Consider the following 18,064-nt stretch of genomic DNA (forward strand, 5'->3'; position numbering starts at 1 on the left):
CGGGACGCGCCGTCAGCTGATCGCACACGTGGGGGCGCGGCCGGGCCGCCCTTAAAGGCGTAGGAGCGCTGCAGCCGTGCCGCTGCGGCTCTCGGGGCTCTGCCATCCCACAGCTGAACAATCCCAGAGGAGGAGATGGGGAACGGACTGCAGCACAAGTCCCGAGAGGAGTACCTGAAGGAGCTGGGGGTGTTTAGCCCTCTTAGAAAAGGAGGCTCAGGGGTGACCTTATCACTCCCTACAACTGCCTGAAAGGAGTCTTTGGCCAGGTGGGGGTCGGTCTCTTCTCCCACGCAACCAGTGGCAGGACAAGAGGACACGGTCTTAAGCAACACCGGGGGGGGGTGTTAGGTTGGACATCAGGAAGAATTTCTTCACAGAAAGGGTGATTAGATACTAGAGTGGGCTGCCCAGGGAGGTTGAGGAGTCACCATTGCTGGAGGTGTTTAAGGAAAGACTGGACACAGCACTTAGTGTCATGGTCTAGTTGAAATAGTGGTATCTGGTCATAGATTGGATCAATGATCTCGTAGGTTTCTTTCGCAATTTGATTGGGAAAGAATTCCCCTAAGCACCCGTGAAAGCAATGCCCATGTCTCGTACTGCAACATGGCGTCCTAACCTGGAGGCTTTTCCACAAATTTGTGGTGTTAGCAGGAAAACCTGAGTCCTGGAGAAATGGAAGAAAACTTCTCCATGTGTGTGACAGTGGGATCGGAAATCTAAAAATCAGGCACCAAGTGAAAGAATAAGGGAAAAAAACACAGTGTAGTTAAAAAAACTAGGAGAGTAGGTAAGGAGCTAGAAAAAAAGAGGTGTACACGAGAAGCCAGGAGCAACTGGGAATCAGTATTTGTAAGGAGTTCCCCTAGATCTAGTAAACTGGACTGGGAGAAGGGAAGTTACAATTTCTGCTCTGAATGTCGTAACTATATAACTATTTAAGGCCTGTTGTGGACAGTCTCAGTTACTATATCCAGACAGTGTTGGTAAGATGTTCCCCTCCTGCCTGCTGCTTTTGTCAATGCATACGTTGTCAATGGATAATTCATTTTCCTCATACATCTAGTCTAGAAAAAAATTATTGCTTTGGCAATCCTTACTTTGGGATTCAATGCCAAATACACCTGCATAGCAAATTAAGTTTAATTTAGATGAGTGCACATGACCTTTTTTATTTTCAATAATTTAGAAGTTCACTAGTTTTAGGACTTTAATAGGTAATGGGTGGAAGGAGTGATACAGGCTTGGCCCTTCCTGTTATTCAACATTTTAACTGTTTTCCATGCACTCACAGCCACTGCTGGCAACCCTTGATTCTGAAATGTCCTTTTGACAGGGGGAACTATAGTGTAAAGACTACTTTAGCCACTGCAGGGGTGGCTAAAGTACGCCTCTCAGTAATAGAACACGGGAGCTGCAAGAAACTGATTTCATCATATTCTGTCATCAGATGTGATTTTTAACATTATGCAGTGTTTTCCCCTTACCCTTTAAAACTCTATTTCTTCTTTTTTAGCAGTAATACATCATTCTTGAGACTTGCTGGCTTTTGATGTTTCTCTAAATGATGAAATGAGAACCTCAAGAACAAGCAGATATTGCTATTCCTGTGAGAAAAATAGGAAAGGACTGGAAATTATTTCTTCTATAGCAGATTGAGAAGAAAATAGAATCTACGTGTAGAGAGTTGCTACAGAGATGCTGCTGTAATAGGAAAGTAAATAATTGGTTTTCATAGCAAGAAGGAAGATACAGTGCAGCTACTGGAAAACAATGGGAAGGATATTCAAATGTGGCCAGGCATCACAATCAAAGCTAGTAGAATTTCTGAAAGCAGCCATAAATTATAATAACATTTCTCAGATGCAGTTTACTTTAGTTGCTTAGCATTGATTTACATCTGGAGAAAAAGAACTAGAAGACTCCTCTGTTTTATATGAAGCTGATAGTCCTGATTATGAAGATGCAGTGTGTTTATATATCAAAATTATAATGTTTATTCTATTTTATAAATGCAATCTTCTTTCTAGTTTATAAACAAGACCTTTTTAACTGAACACAAAATCAGTTAAAAAAATCAAGAAATTTCTCATGTATACATTGAAAATCCCACAAACTTGATCAAGAGAGAAGCCAGGCTTAAATTTATGTATTAGTCATTCTGTTCACTGTAAACACATTACTCCTTTGGCCAGTGCATAGCCTTATGGCACATTAATTCTATTACATAAAGTGGAGATTAACATTGAATAATAGCAGAATGTAAGCAGAATACAAGCCCTATAACACATGCCTTCCAGCCTATATAGCAGTCATGATGTTGCTGAGATTCTTCTAGCAAGTCCTGTTAGATTTCTTTCATCTAAAATGAAGTTCACTTTCACATTGGAATATATACCTAATGCAGTGTTAGTTATCTTCATAAAGAAACTTATCAGTGGGAACTCATATGTCAAGATAGGAAGGAAAAGATCAAAGTATTTAAATGGAGCAAACGTCATGTGTTGGCTGTGAGGTAATTAGTCTGGTTCCAAAAATGGAAGTGAGCTTATTCACAGAAGCACAAGTGAAATCCTGTCACAAGAATAATTTGCTGTAAACTTGTATAGAAAATAATCAATCTGGGACTCAGACTTTAACCCTGAGAAGTGCTGAGTGCAACATTTCATCATCCATTGCTTATGTTGGTGCAATTTAATGAGTTTGAACATTTTAACCTAAAAGTAGCACCTGACAAATTCAAGCTTTTGTAGCACTAGAAGTTAGCAAATTCTGGCGGTGAATTTGACATAAAAATGTGTTTGTTTTTAGTAGATATCAGCAAAATGTGAGTTAAAAATGTTAATACTAATGAATATGCCTATTTCCAAACATATTTGAATGGAATTAGTATATTTTTTTGGAATTGTATAGCCAGCTGTATATATTAAAAATTGTCCAGTGAGCATTATCTTGGAAAACAACTTGAATGACAGGCATTCTGTAGTACCTCTTTTAGTCATATTGTTTTAATTTCCAGTCTCACTAGTTAAATAGATTCTATCAGGATACTACTTCTGTAGAAGTCCTGCAGAAAGCAGTGCTGCTATTCAACCAGTAGATGTACGTAGGTATAGTGTTGCCACATCGTGGTTTGAATTACCTGAAAACTGAGCATTTTACAAAAGGTGCCGTAAAACAAAAAAGACCCAGTAGCACATTAGTGACTGAGACAATCTAAACCACTTTGCCACATGACAATAATTTCATTCAGTAAGAGGACAAAGTGCATGGTATTTTTCTTCTCTCCGTGCTCTCTGCATCACACCCAGTTTTTAACAGGGGAAAGGCAAGTGATTATTTTTTATTATTAGCAGGATGGTGGTTGTACTGATCAGCAGGTTTTACTAATATGAGGAGCCCTGATAGCTCTGTTTAAGAACATTAATTACTGGAGGGGGAAGGGTCATGGTATTTTACCTTCTAAATAAAGTTCAGAAGCAAGGCATTTATTATCTTTGAAAGTACTGAAAGAAACTACCTTACTCAACAACATCAGTTTTCCATGGTACAAGGTTGTTACAGCAGACATGCTCAAGCTCATCTTGGAAACTCATAGGATAGTTAGCAGGAAACCAAAACATAATTTTTACCTTCAGATAAATACCATATACTTACTATGGAAAAATAAAATCTGTAGAAAAAACATAAAAATGTGGACTTCTTTGACTCAGGATGCTCATACAGTAATACAAAGCCTCCCAAATGCTACAAAATCCCTATATTTGTTATGGCTAGAAATACAGAATTAGATGCCTTAGAAGGTACAAACTGTGGTTAGTTCAAGAATACAAATTATGTGATAAAACAGTCTCTGACTTCCCTGGAAGAACAGACAAGTTGTTGGACCAAATAGAAAGTTAAGATTAGTTTGAAGAGTTCTGTTGTTCAGCAGCTGGAAAACTGATAGGAAAAAATACTTGAATGGTCTAATAGTAAGAGATTTCTAAGTATACATTTTAACAATAAATGTGTGTGGCCAGTTATGACCAGAAGTATTTCCTAGAAATATCCAGAAGGGCATAAGGACATAAAAAGAGCTGGACAGAGAATGAGGTTTTCATTAGAGGAGTTTGAATATTTAATAGACGCCAAGAGCAGTCAGCAGTTTTATTTGCAGCTCAAATTTCAGTGAGTGACTTGGAGCCTGCTGTTAATCAAACTCATGTAACTTACAGGGAAAGGGAGAAGGTGCTCTGAGTAAATAATGCTTGAAGCAATTTGCAGCTCTTTATCTGATATATTGACAAATGTCAACATGCAGAGATACTACAGCCAAAGGTGAACGAACGCTATGAGAGAAGAAAAACCTCTCAGTCAGAAATCTCTTTCTCTTTGTTCAAATGCTTTGCTACCTTCTGGCATTTTGGTCACCATGTGTACTTTGGATATATATATATATATTTTTTTTTTTTCCTGTTAAAAAACACATGGATATGAAAACAAACAGGTTTTGAAAAGGATTTTTCACCTGTTCTCCCTCTTCTTGTTTCCTGAAACATTTAGCTGACATTCAGGCAACCTCACTGGCAAAGTAACAACAGGCAGTCCAAAAGCAAAGGTTAATGGTGGAACAAGGTCAAAAGTAGAAACCAGTTTCACACTGTAGTTACACTGATATAAATTTAGTATCATAAAATGAATAATTAATTTAAATCTATGGGATATGAATAAAGTGATTGTAATATTACAGTTGATTTTATGTAGGTAATTTACTCCTTCCTGTGCACCAAAAATGTTACTGTTGATAAAATGATGCAAAAAAATTTGCATGAGAAAATTTGAATAGATTATATTGCCAAGCAGGCTGGAATTTACATATGATATTTTTTCATTTCTGTGTCACCCCAGCTCAACTTGGTAGTGCTGTAGATTCATTTTTAATTTTATCACTGCTCTATGTTAGGTTTTTAAACAGTCCCATAGCAATAAAAAATGTAATTAAGAGTCCTAGTCCTAAACTGGCAACCTTGTTTGAATTATTAGCAGAATTCGAAGTCTAAATGGCCACAGATGTCTGCCTTGGCAGCAGGGTTTCTGTGTTTAAGAAACTGAGGAATTTGGAAACCCTAGGCTTAGGGCTTTAGGATTTCTTCTCATACACATTTAAGAAAGCATTTGCCATGTTTGCTTGATTTCTTTTCTGTGAAATGTAGAAAATAGTGGTCTTGTGAAGATTAATTAAAATAAATTAGCGGTTTAACTCTCTATTGCTTATGACACTGTGGAAACCTTCATGAGATGGATTAAAAGTTGGACCTTATCATCATGTCCCTAATAAGAATCAACAAGGAGGCAAACCCTAAGAAATCTAGTCCTGTTTTTCATAATGTCTGGTTTTCTGGGATGAACTGAACCTCTCAGTTTTTGTGACTCAAGTGTGATACATTTTATGCGGCCTACAATTTTGCTCAAACTTTGTAGTACATTTTTTTCTAATATTGTTTACAAAGTATTCAAATATTTATCTCTCATGTTCAGATTGTTTTGCCTTTTTACTGAATGAATATGTAAATAGAAGCAGTACAGTTAGACTCTGTTGTCTTTGCTCAAGTGTTAACATGCAAACCTGTGTGTTCATCGGTAGCTTTTTCCTTTGTTTCCATAATGAGAGCTCTCATTAGGCTAAAATTATATTTGTGCTCCAAATTTACCCCTAAAAAAATGAGAGACTCAATACTTGGTCTCTTTCAAATTATAAAATGGGCTGGGTTCAGATCCAGGTCTTAGAGCCTTCCACTTTCTTACTCGGAAAATTCTTCTTATGTTCTTAAGTCTTCAAGTCATAGTCTTAGTAAGGTGTGAAAAAATGCCATTGCTTTACTAGAAGAAAATGTATCTTATGACCTACATAATGCCTCTGTTGTGTTTGAAGATTAACAGTGCCTATCCCACAGGTCTGCCTCTCCAAAGGAGAACAAGGTCATGACACAAATAAAGCTCTGCAGGACCCTGGAACATGGGTGACTGTTGTCTGCATCAGTCTTTCTCTTCACTCCAAAGGAGGAAGATTCAGTAATGGCACATATGAATTGGCAAGAGGAATTATAAAGTCTCAAAGCAAATGAAGGTACAGATAACTCTGAAACAAAAGAAATTGCAATTTCCATATGACCTTGTGTTTCATATTTATACTGAACGTGTTATCCCATCTTATATACACTTCAGCTGTGTCTTCCTTAATAATTGTATCTTCCCAAGAAGAGTCAGTGTGACTCCAAACTCATAAAGCTGAACTTTGCCTGTAATCTATAAAATATAGCATATATTAGGAATATGTTGATGACCATTTCATCTCCTGCTGGATATAATGAACATCTCATACAAAGTCTCTGTGGGTCAAGGTTTCTGAATTTTAACTTACTTTGTTTCTGAGTATTAAATGAAATTAAATATACTTTCCAGAAAAAGGAATAAATTAAATGCTAAAAATTAGTAAGAAATAATGTTTTGGTATGGACATACCTTTGTGTCAGGTTTTAGTCTCATCTAGGTAGTACATCAAGTAGAGAAAGGACATAGTAACACATGCCTTATAGTCTGAACACCATTTACCAGTTCACACAAATGTAATTATTTTATTCTATTAGCCAGTTTAAACAATGCAGGCATGTGAACACAAGGTATAATTAAATCTGCATTTTGCTGTGCAACATATCCTTAGGAGCTCTTTTTTTCTTTAAAGCACATCCTAAAGGTCTACTGACAATGTTTATAGAAGCAGATATTAAATAGGTCCTTACTAATTTTTTTGCTTATCTCAGCTTTATCTTAGAAATCCACAGGTCAAGTTTTCACTTTTTGTTTTGTATCACAGATTTTTAAGAAGCTGTTCTATTAGTGTGAATGGAAATAAGAAAGGCACCCTCTGCAAAATGGATGATCTTCATAATGATATGAATGGTTGCCCATTCTGAAGTCACAGGCAGAAATCTACTTTAAAAAACATAAATAATATTTACATCTTCAGCATAATCTTTATGATTATAGCAAGAGTGCTCTCTGGATGGCTGGAACTTTGCCTCAGAAAAAGTAGAAAAGCCTATATGCATCTTTACAAAGATGCTATACTTGATTTGAAGACCTAATTCATGTCACTAATTCACTTTTCTCAATAGAAGCGAGACACTGGCTACCTGACTTTCATGTAGAGGGTATTTTGTTCAGAAGTTTTCTTGGCAATTGAACTGGATTTTCATAGGTCTGATGCATTCATTTCTACAGCTAGGCAGACTTGAAAGGAAAATCTAGCTCTTGAATTCTGGCTACACAGCATACCTAATCCATGGCCAAGAGGGAAATGTGAAGCAAACAAGTAAAGTAGCTTAGATGTGTTTATCCAATCAAATCTAAAAGGAAATTTGATGATATAAATACTTGTCTCATAACTAGCATATTGATCAAAAGATGTGGTTTTTTAGCCTGTGTGGTTTTGGAGTACATATTTTATCTTTGAATTTAGGCTGAATTAGCATGACAAGATCTGACTCTGTTATTTTCTGCATGGAAGATTTTTTAGTGAGAGAAAGCAAGACACCATGTGTTTGGACATGGGCAGCTGACCCTGAAATATCATTGCTCTGACATGTCTCTCCTCTGTATCTTGTTCCCAGCCTAGAAGATACTTCCAGTAATACTCTTCCCGAATGACTGGAAGCTACCATCCAAGATTATAACAACACACAGCATGGCTTCTGAATCCTTTAAGCACAGGGAAGTGGCAACAAGAATTGGGATAAAGTGAGATATAACAGTGGGATTCTGCTTGTTTAAATCCTTTGTCTTACAGAATTCCATCAGAGGAATAGAATTAAAATTTGGCCCCTTAGACCAGAACAGACACCTGGAAGGGGTCAGCAAGAGGATTTTATAAAGTCTCAGAAGGTCAAGATTGATTTGCAATAAATGGAAAAGACACAATATTGAATTCTGCTGTAGTGGAGAAGTGACAATGCTCAACAAGTGTATTTGAGAGTTTCATTCCTTAGAACTGACTGAAAGCAGGGAAAGAGCTGGAATTGGCTTTAGGACATTTCAGTGGAAGAGGATGACTGGAAAAAGTCAGGTCTGTGGAAAGAGGTGGGATTATAGAAAAATGAAGCCCCAGGAGATCTTGCAAAACAGGTTACAAACTCACTATTGTTTACTTTGGTGGTGCCTGAAGGTTAAACTTCCCAATTCCCAGTGGAATTGGTGAGAAAAGCCTCCACAGATTTCAGCTGATTTCCATGAATAACAACTGAATGGCTTGTTAGCAAGATCTGTTTTCTCTTGGGTATCTGGAAGAAGGTCAAGGAAGTCTCTAATGTCCACTGCTACCTTTTACAGAGCTTTTTGGATTCTGGTGGTAGTTGTACACTTGTACCTTTAAGATACCTCAGTGAGTTACTAAAACTTAAAACAATATATAAATGGTTTGTGTTCTTCTTTATTCCTCCTTGTAGAATAAAACTTCTGAGAAATGTTTCTTTCCCTCCCAAACAATGAAAAATAGTAAAGTAAGATGCACAGAATCCTTTGGAGAAAAATATGGGTTAGCAAGAACAAGACATTTTTGACTGGACCAGCTGAACAGAAATAATCTATTTTAAAAATTTAATTCTGCTTATTGGGCTGTATAAAATTAGGTGTAGAAAACAGCTAAAGGCAAAGTCTGTTTTAACTCCCTAGTATATTAACTAAGAAATTTAATCATTTTAAGGGTGTAAAAGCTATCTAAGCATTTGTCCATTAAAAGTATGGAGTAAGGGCCATTGCCATTTAACAAAGGACCAAGTGCTCCTGTGCCCTGGAGAACAGAAGACAATCACTGACAGGAAAGGATTCAGTTCAGAGAGAGATTATGTGCTCTTCTGTCTTGCTTTTTTTCCTGGGAAGAGGTACCAAGTGAACAGAGATGATAGCTGACAATTACAGTAAATGTGAACTTGCACTTAGTACAAGCAAGATTAGGTCTGTATTAACTGCTTTTTTTCTGAGATAACCACGATTAGTTACTGTATTTAAAACTACACAATTAATGCATTATAAAACTTTGTATTTTCCAACTAAAGGAATTAAAAGGGACAACGGAGGTGCCAAATATTTCATTTTAAATATCAGTAAGGAACCCTGAAGGAGCTATCCTGTTCACAGGCAGAAGAAAGTTGCTGTGAATCAGGGTATCTCTCAGCATTCCTCATTACTGCCACTCACTTCTCAGGCTCTACTAACCAGCTTTGGGATTGGGGAAGAAATGTGTGACTAGATTTCTGCTAGGATAAGACTGCCTGCTGACAGACTTTGTGCAAAGGTCTGTATTGTTAAATATGCATTAAGTTTTGAAGAGACTCAGGAATGGAACTAATTCCCTATACCTTATAGTAAAATGTAATTACAGACTAAGAATAGGCAGAATGCTCATTTTATAGTCTCCTTATTTTATACAAACTCTAAATGACTGACTAGAATTCCATGTTATTATTTACAGGAAACTGCAAGTATATAGTTAAGAGAGATAATCACAGGGTTATAGCAACTATGCTAATGGTAATCTTGGGTAAAACACAATTCTTTGTTGTACATTTTTCACATATGCGGTTTTACACATTAGCATACAGAGTCACTTATCTCTCTCTTACTTTCACTGCAACATTTTTTCCTATTAATGTCCAGCTAGTGGCTGAGGCTTATTTTTTTTTAGTCTTTCTACAGTGTAGATATTATTAAAAGTAAATATTTAATCCTTTTGTCCCTTTGCTCCTTTTCAGTCCAAAGAAATGCAAAATTCAATTTCAATATGAACTTTGCCCAAGAGAGGGCTGAAAGTTGAGTGTACAGTTGTTAATTTTAAATTGAACTCAAGTAATTTCATCCTGTAAAAGCTTTTCATAAACAAAATACATTAATAGTACTATAGTATGATAAGTCCACGAATAGGCACTTTTTGTATTTTCTTTGCAAAATAATGTTCTACAAGTGAGTAAAACAAAAGCAATAGCCTTGTAGAGGACAATACAGTTATATTTACTTTACCAACAGCAACAAATGGTAAATCTGCTGAAAACTTCATTTTTATTCAAATGTAACCCTTTGACAAACTTTACTTACTAAGTATACCTGCTCTCTACTTGCTGTATCCCTTTTATATCAGATGCACTATAATGATGCCCCAGCAGCCACTCACTAGCAAGTGAGATATATGGTGCCACAGTAGGGCAGCTGGGAAGGTTTACCCCCTCCTTTAAGTCTGTCTCTGATCCCTGAGTCAACAAGTTGTTCTTTGGTTTCATCAGGAATGTTAAAGATATGTTCACATTAAACTCACTTTCTTCTTTGTCACTAGTGGTACACCTTCATACTTACAATTTTCTTGATCCTCCTCATTTGCTGTTTTTCCCCTGAAAGCTTCATATGACATTTTGTATAAGTTTCTGCACATGTGTATTAGAAGATACCATTTCTCAAAAAAATAGTGATAATCTAAACAGGACTATGATGCTGGTACATCTTCCTGCACTCTTTGAAAGTGGAATAAATGTCTGTGATTTTCCAGAAAGAGAAAAATTTGCCTTGGAAACAAGAACCAAATTGGATTTCTTACCTCCTGAGGCAGTGCCCTAACCAAAGTCCAGCCTTCTAATGTCTTGGCAGCTGGATTATAAACCTATCCTGTCAGTAACAAAACCAGTTAATGATAATCATCTGATCAACACAAACAATGCTGCAGACATACTAAGGAACAGTCCTGTGTATCCAAGCTTAGCTGCATTAAGACAAGAGTATGGAAATAAATACAACAGAGCATACATTCTTGGAAATTCATTTCCACTCAGGCAGTTTACTGTGTGAGTGGTGGGAACTTTGCAATAACACTGCCCCTTTTTCTCACATTCTTATGTGTTTCCAGGATGAGGGTCTAAAGATAGCATGTGAATTCAGCCACTTCAGTGCAATTCTTTCACCTATCCTTCATGCAATTACAACTCTAAAGGAGAGGGAAAATAAGACAAGGGTGTGAATATTCTGAGTCCATCTTGAATAATTCTTAGTTAGGAATAAACTTTGTCTTTTGATCATCCTTCACATAGCCAGCCTTGAGGATGGAAAAACCTGGCAAGAAGCTGTGCTGTGAAGAAATGTAAGTGATGACCCTGAGATTGGCTCAGTTATCTAGAGAATAGTGCTATTAACACCTAGGTTGTGGGTTCAATCTGTGTTATGGACTGTTTCAATCCACGGCTTCTTAGTCCAGCTAAGAGTTGGACTTGATGATTCTTGTGGGTCTTTTCCCACACAGAAAAATTCTGTGAATCACAGTTTCAAAGATGCTAATGGTTCTCTTAGCCAAACGGTATCTCAAATCAGGAAAATGGGTTGAAATACGGTAAGGATGTGTAGAAGCTCTTTAAGGGCTAAGTATTTTGTGTTGTAACTATAGATTTCAGCTCTTGAAGCAAGTCCAAAGCATGCTTTACAGGACTGTTTGACTCTAATTAAACTATTTTAGATTTTCCCATTGAGGGAGAGGCCAGAAGCCAAAGTATAGGCTCTTTGCCTTTAACCCATCTGAAGAATATGTGAGAAGGAGTACCTGTTGTATTTTATTTCTGGTTTATGTCACCATGAAGGATGTGCATAGATCTGGATCATACAAGATTTTTACAGTCCTGGCTAAACAACAAACTATTTTTCTGTGTAACTAACATGAAATTTGATTTCTTGCTTCTGTGTGGATGGTTTAAGAATAAAATAGAGGTGAATTTGTAAATTCATTAACAAGTAATTATGTTCATACTTACTCAGAGAATTAAAGCCAAATATTGTTTTTATTCTGAACACATAAAAAACCATAAGTAATGGTACTAAATTATCCAGATACTGGGGGCCTCTTTCAAGTAAAGCTGTTTATATTGTGAGCAAAAAGCACTGTCTATTTGTGCTTAGAGCAAATGATTCTTGTTAGTGTTGATCACTAATCCTTTTCACCCTGCTCAGCAGTTCAGCATGCATTAATGCACTTTCTTAGAACTGAGCCGTAGGCAAAAGTAATGTTTTTCACACCCTCACTGTTTTAATGGCTGTCTTTCAGAAGACTAAGACATACTACTGGATACAAACAGGTATTTGTAAAAATCCCAATAAATTCTGTAGTATATAAATAGACTTCCAATTTAAACATTTTAACCCAGATCCTACCAAATCCTGCCTGTATTTCCTAATATCATTTTGCTGCAGATGGGCAAGTTCTGCTGTATCTCTGCTGGGACAGTGGGCAGAAAGCACCCAATAGATTCAGTCTCTAGACAGGGAAGTGCCAAGAGGTTTCATTGTACCACATAATCTGACTCACAATTCTCAAGGAAGAGGAGCAGACAGAAGTCACAGTGTAGTCAGATCTAACTTCACTTTTGAAAACTGTACATTACTATCTGAATTAATTTCCAAATGTGATTCTATCTTTCTGCATATCTCACATTCTTATAGAAAATTGTGTCTCGTGCTGAAAAACAAAGAAGAGGAACTGAAACCTAACAATTGTGACTGTAGTGCAGTAAATTTTTTAAACACTTGGGAAGAAAATGCTGAATTTCAGATTTCCAGTACATGTTTATTTCAGCCTACAGCTGCCTATATATTATAATGTGCTGTCCAATTATATAACTCTACTGTATATTTTCCACTTGACTACTATATCAGTCAGAATTAAATCTTCCTTCTTCTTTACTTTTTAGCAAAGAATTATTGCTGCATGTGGCCTTATGTTTTTCTTACGTTTTGCACTCACTACTTGACAAATTCTGAACACAGAAATATTTTCCTTTTTTTTTGTCACATAATCTGAAACTAGCTTATTCACAGATACTATGTTTCTAAGATTCTATGATTCTATTATACTAATCAGTTCATTTTCACAACAATCCACTAAAATGACAGATTATTATTGCTTTCTTTCATAAGCAGGAAAGAGGCACAGAAAGTTAAAGGTCAAAGAATCTATTGATTTTGTGTACCTAATATAAACCAGAAGGCATTCTGTAATATTTAATATCAAGTAGCTACTGGCCAGACCACTTTAAATATTTCCTGGAAGTACAGCTCCGACTGCCTAACACTGCTGTAGGTCTTGACATTCCATCTCAGACCTGCTGCAGTGGAACAAAGTGTGGGCTAATGGAGCAGGTATTTTCTGCTAGCCTTTCTCTCCACATCTGGAGGCAATAACTGCAGGCTTTTGTATCCAGTAACACAAGGCATCAGGCCAATTTTTTCAAACATGCAGGCAATCAACTCCATATTAGTTGGTACAAAAGGCAGAGCTGACATGTGGCAGCCTCATATGCCAGCTAGTTTGGAGATGGAAAGACAACTCCTAATGAACCGACCCACATAGGAGATGGGAACATAAAGGGTAACAAGCTATTGTAGGTGAGTGATGGCAGCAACTACATTATGAAAAGCCCTAATAGCTTTTTGTCTGCTCAAATGGGACTGAATTTTGCAAGTGCTCATGCACCTGACATGTAATTGGTGTGTAGCAGGCGTGTTCTGTTACCACATTACCTAGTTGTCTAAATGCTTGCTTCACACTTAGATGTGGACAAAAATAAATACACATGTGAAATCAATGTGTGACATTCAATTTAAATTAAATTAAATCAATCAGGAAATTAAAATTATTATCAGAGTATGTAAAGTGGCTTTAAAGACTAAATAAATTGAACTACTAAGAAAAAAATATTGACATCACGATTCTACATAATCAGAGCGTAGAACTGCAGCAGTAGAATAACTAAAACACGCTTTTCCTGATTGCAGAATAATTTAGTGTCTTTTTATGGTATCAACAGGATGCATTTTTGACTTTGGGAACAATAGGAACAGGAAACTGTATTTGATTTCTCAAAATAGCAGAGGCCTCTTGCACTATTTAAGTACCTAAACTTAGGATTCTGGTTTCCTATGGTTCTAGACTAGACGTTAGATTAAAGAATTACTAGTTGTTTGTGCACTGGTCCCAAATCTCTATTGTGCTGCAGTCTCTGCGTGTTAGGCCTCACAAAATTATAGTTCATAGAATAACTCATTGCTATTGTTTGCTCACTCATGGCTAACTGCTCTCTATGGCTCGCTATACAAAGGAAGAATGAAGAATGATTTGGCATCTGATTTGGCCCTGACTCCTGTTCCTGAGCAGAAAAGGGGCCTGTCTCCAAACTACACAGATTGAGGTGGGAGAACTAAATGAAAAACGATCTAAAACTATATCAAAGTAGGGAGGAACTAGAAAGCATCCCTTCCTCCAATAGGTCATGTTCTTAACCCAAAAACATTGTACATTAAAAAAAAAAAAAAAAAATTGCCAAAAAAAATTTAACATTGCACCAGTGGAAAAAAAATGCCATAGGCTGTGAACCACTGGTATGTGATTTAATAGTCTGTCATTGTTCTTAATCCTGTTATTGTTTTCTTTGCTATTTGTTTCCACAGCAAAATTCCAGCACTGGTAGAAAATGAATAGTGGTGAGACAGCTTGGAGTCTATCTGAAACTGTCTGGTAGTTCTTTCTGTCCAGGATTTTTGTTAGAATAAGATTTAATCCTGCAGCCTTTACTTCACTGATATCCTCAGTGAATGTTCTGGGAATAGCAGTGAGAGTAGGGAGTTGACAAATTGGACAGATAACCACAAATTATTCAACATCCAGCTGCCTTTAGCTACTATCGCTCAGTACAGTTTGCTGAATGACAGCTTGCTTGTACACTAATAAACAAATTTCCTTGTGTTTAGAACATTTTGTTTTTCACTTTACATCCACCTTCTTTATTCATCCGTCAGTCACTCTCTTTGTAAAACTGAGTATATTTTGAATTGATAACAAAATGTCAACAATTCTAAGTCCTTTGACTGCATGTCAAAGCCACCTCGGTGGTTTTGTTCATGATTAGCTTTTCTTAATTATTTTCCTGTGGCTTTGTTTATCCCTGCACAAAGAAGACCCTCTTCAATTTATAAGAGTCCATAGTCTGCTATCTGTAAGTAGCTTTAGCTGCCCCCAAATTATATGGAATAGCTAAATAAACACTTATGCCCAGTAAATACATGAATAATTTCTTAAAACTTCTCTCCAAGAATAAGTAATCACATTCAAGTATAGTTGTACAAATTACCAATTGCTAATTTTTGACTACAGAACTATCCCAGTAGCCTGCACAGACTTAATTTACCTCCTTGGTACTGCAAAGATTAATATGGAAGAAAGCTTCTACTGTGAAAATAAAATGGTTTCTATAATATGCGAGTTAAATCTGCCTTTATAAATATTATTGTTCTCTCATGATCTCACTACAAACATTTTATTTCTTGCAAAGCATGCTATGTAAACATAAACCTTAGCAAAATAAAGTTTAATTAAGGATCTTCTGACCTTCAGTAGAACAACATACAAACAACAGATTTTCACAGCAGTTCTGATCTGTGTAATAAAAATAGCTATATTGACAAATATGTATTGGGAGGAAAGTAGTAATGGAAAGAAAGTGCTACCTTACCTACTAACCAGGTTTCTGGTCATGTTAAATAAATGTTTACATGTACAGAAACCTTCGCTTAGAGGGCATGGCAAAGGCTGAGTGAGATTCTGCCAGTATTTTATGAGATACAAAGGCTTTTTTAGGAAGAAAAACAAATCTCCATTTTTTTCCAACATATGTGGCATGAGGTCTTTGCAAATAAGCAAATTTGCAAAGCAGGCCAGAAAACATTTTTAGATTTTTTCAAATTCTGTCATGTATAAAGAGAAGGGTAAATAAGAGAGAGGAGAAAAAGAGCTCTAAATTTCACTAACACTCTTTAAAGCATTCATGACTCACATATATGGAATAATGTACCTATCTATGTAAATCAAGGTTCAGAGTAAATTAATTGGTAATCTTAAAAAAAAGTCTGGCCAAGTTCTATCTTCTGAGATGAACTTATACCAGGAAAGAAAATGTAATTTCAGAAGCAGCATGGATGATAGTGTTAAGATTAATGATGTAAATTCTGAACTGATACACACTTAAGTGCAAGTCCAGTAAAGATGATACAGTTTATATGTAAGATTTTGTTCCTCATAGTTAAGTGAAACTATCTACAGAAAAGGACTTCTAGCAGCAGATTTTACCATCTCTGCAGCCTTTCTGGCATTTCCAAAGTCACAAAATTAGGACAATATGAGACTATTGTTCTAATTCCAACACTAAAGGAAGTAACAGTTCTGATATAGAAGAACATTTTGGTTGGCTTTCACCATGTGAAGAAGCAAGGTGAGACAGTATTTTTGCCAATGAATTACTTGCTTTCTTTCTAAGACTGGAATTTCATATTTTCCACTAAGTCACCATACAAAGACAATAGCATTGAGACACCATCTGTTCCCTATCAGTCACCCTAAATTTGAGATTTTGGGGTAAGTCTTCCACTCTTATTTCTTACCCAATCAGTCACCAGCTGTTCCTTGTCAGCTAAACAGTACTTAATTCCCAGGGTACATTGATATCAAACAGCATATTTATGTCTTTCCAGAAAGGAATTGTTCACTAACCACAGCAAACTCTTCCTGTAAATCCTTCACAAATGCCAGCAGTTTCTTTTTAAAGACTTTCTGGATGAAGTACCTCTACCCTAGCATCAGCAGCTAGATCAAGGTCTGGTCACCTTCCAGACCAACATGTTGAGACTCGGCCTCAATGAGTTCTTGGCTGAGTTTTCAGGGATTCTTTGAACACAGAACTTCTTAAATCTCAAAATTCATTTAGAAAATTCAATTATTTTCTGGTAAGCAATTACTTTGACAAATACATCCAGAGGATCAGTATACCACATACCTTCACTTTGTTCATAGGAAAAAGAAACAAACAAACATAAAAAAAAAAAACCAAAAGGAGATAATGGGTGTTTTGTGCAAATTACAAGGTAGCATGTTTTATATGTAATGTGGGACATAGACAGTACATTATTTTAAAGAGCATAAATTTTGCTACTTCCAGATCTTCCTAGGTGAGATTTCCAGTACTTGTATTATTTTTACATGAAAACATGCACAGCTGAAGATGTCCCCATGGATAGGGGTTTCACATCTTAAATGTGCATGTCAGCACTAGCTATAAAATTTTAACAGGTCCAAAATAAATACACAAGTCTTACTGTATTTCATTGAGTTATTTCTATCAAGTCTCAAGTAAAACCTTCAGTGTGGCAGAAGAGGATGAAACCTGAAAATTGGCATATTTCTTGGAACACTAGTTGATTTTTAACTGATGAAAGGACTGTTTCTAGAGCAAGAGTGCTTTGGATCCTGACTTTCAATAGCAAAACAGAGCTTTCGACCTCCTAAGGCACATTATTCTCTTGTAATTGTTCATTTCCTCTCTAGTGTTTTGTCTCCAAGAACTGAACAGATTATTATCACTCTAAAATGTTTCCTTTCTATAGGGATTCCTCAAGAATTTGTGAGGCAGAGTTGCATTTGCCTCTAGCACACATACAAATTTTTAATAACAAGCCATGTGAATAACAAAGTAAATTTGTGTAAAGATTTGCATGACACCACTTTAAAGTAACTTTTATAGTAATGTGAAATTTTAAAATCATTATTATACATATTGTATTTCATTCCTTCACTGTTCTGTAAAGTTGTTGCTCCAACAGCAGCTGCTGTGGTCCTGTCAACCTTCATCTGCTTCATCTTCATCCTTTATCTGCTCAACATGTCAAAAAAAAAAAAAACCAACAACCTTTTAACGGTGGTTGCAATGTGTCAAAATGGTAGTCCATTCCATGATTACTTATATTTCTTACAATACCTCCTAACAAATGAGCATACACTTGATTCTTAGTGCAAAAGCTGAGATTAGTTTTCCACTTCTTAAGAGGCCCATAAGTTACAAGAGACCATCAGTGCCCTGGAGAGATTTTCCAAGAGGCTGAGCAGATCCAGCCTTTTCCAGGTTTTGAAGGACATGACCCACGGAAGTCTCCCTTCAGTATGTAACAACACAGT

At 36.4% G+C, this 18,064-nt stretch overlaps 1 long non-coding RNA gene across 2 annotated transcripts in view; it reads left to right on the top strand.

The window, feature by feature from the left end:
* The window catches only part of LOC107198494, an 18,660-nt gene extending 870 nt beyond the window's left edge, over nt 1-17,790 (top strand). The window contains exons 1-3 of one of the 2 annotated variants that reach the window (XR_001519009.1): nt 75-269; nt 5,940-6,112; nt 7,656-17,790. This is a non-coding gene — a long non-coding RNA (uncharacterized LOC107198494). Of the gene's footprint in view, nt 1-74; nt 270-5,939; nt 6,113-7,655 lie in introns of those variants that run through there. The other variant, XR_001519010.2, reaches the window with a different exon arrangement.
* Nucleotides 17,791-18,064: the final 274 nt, after the last annotated feature.

The sequence above is a fragment of the Parus major genome, chromosome Z (genome assembly GCF_001522545.3).
Source record: "Parus major isolate Abel chromosome Z, Parus_major1.1, whole genome shotgun sequence".
Classification (NCBI taxonomy): Eukaryota; Metazoa; Chordata; class Aves; order Passeriformes; family Paridae; genus Parus; species Parus major.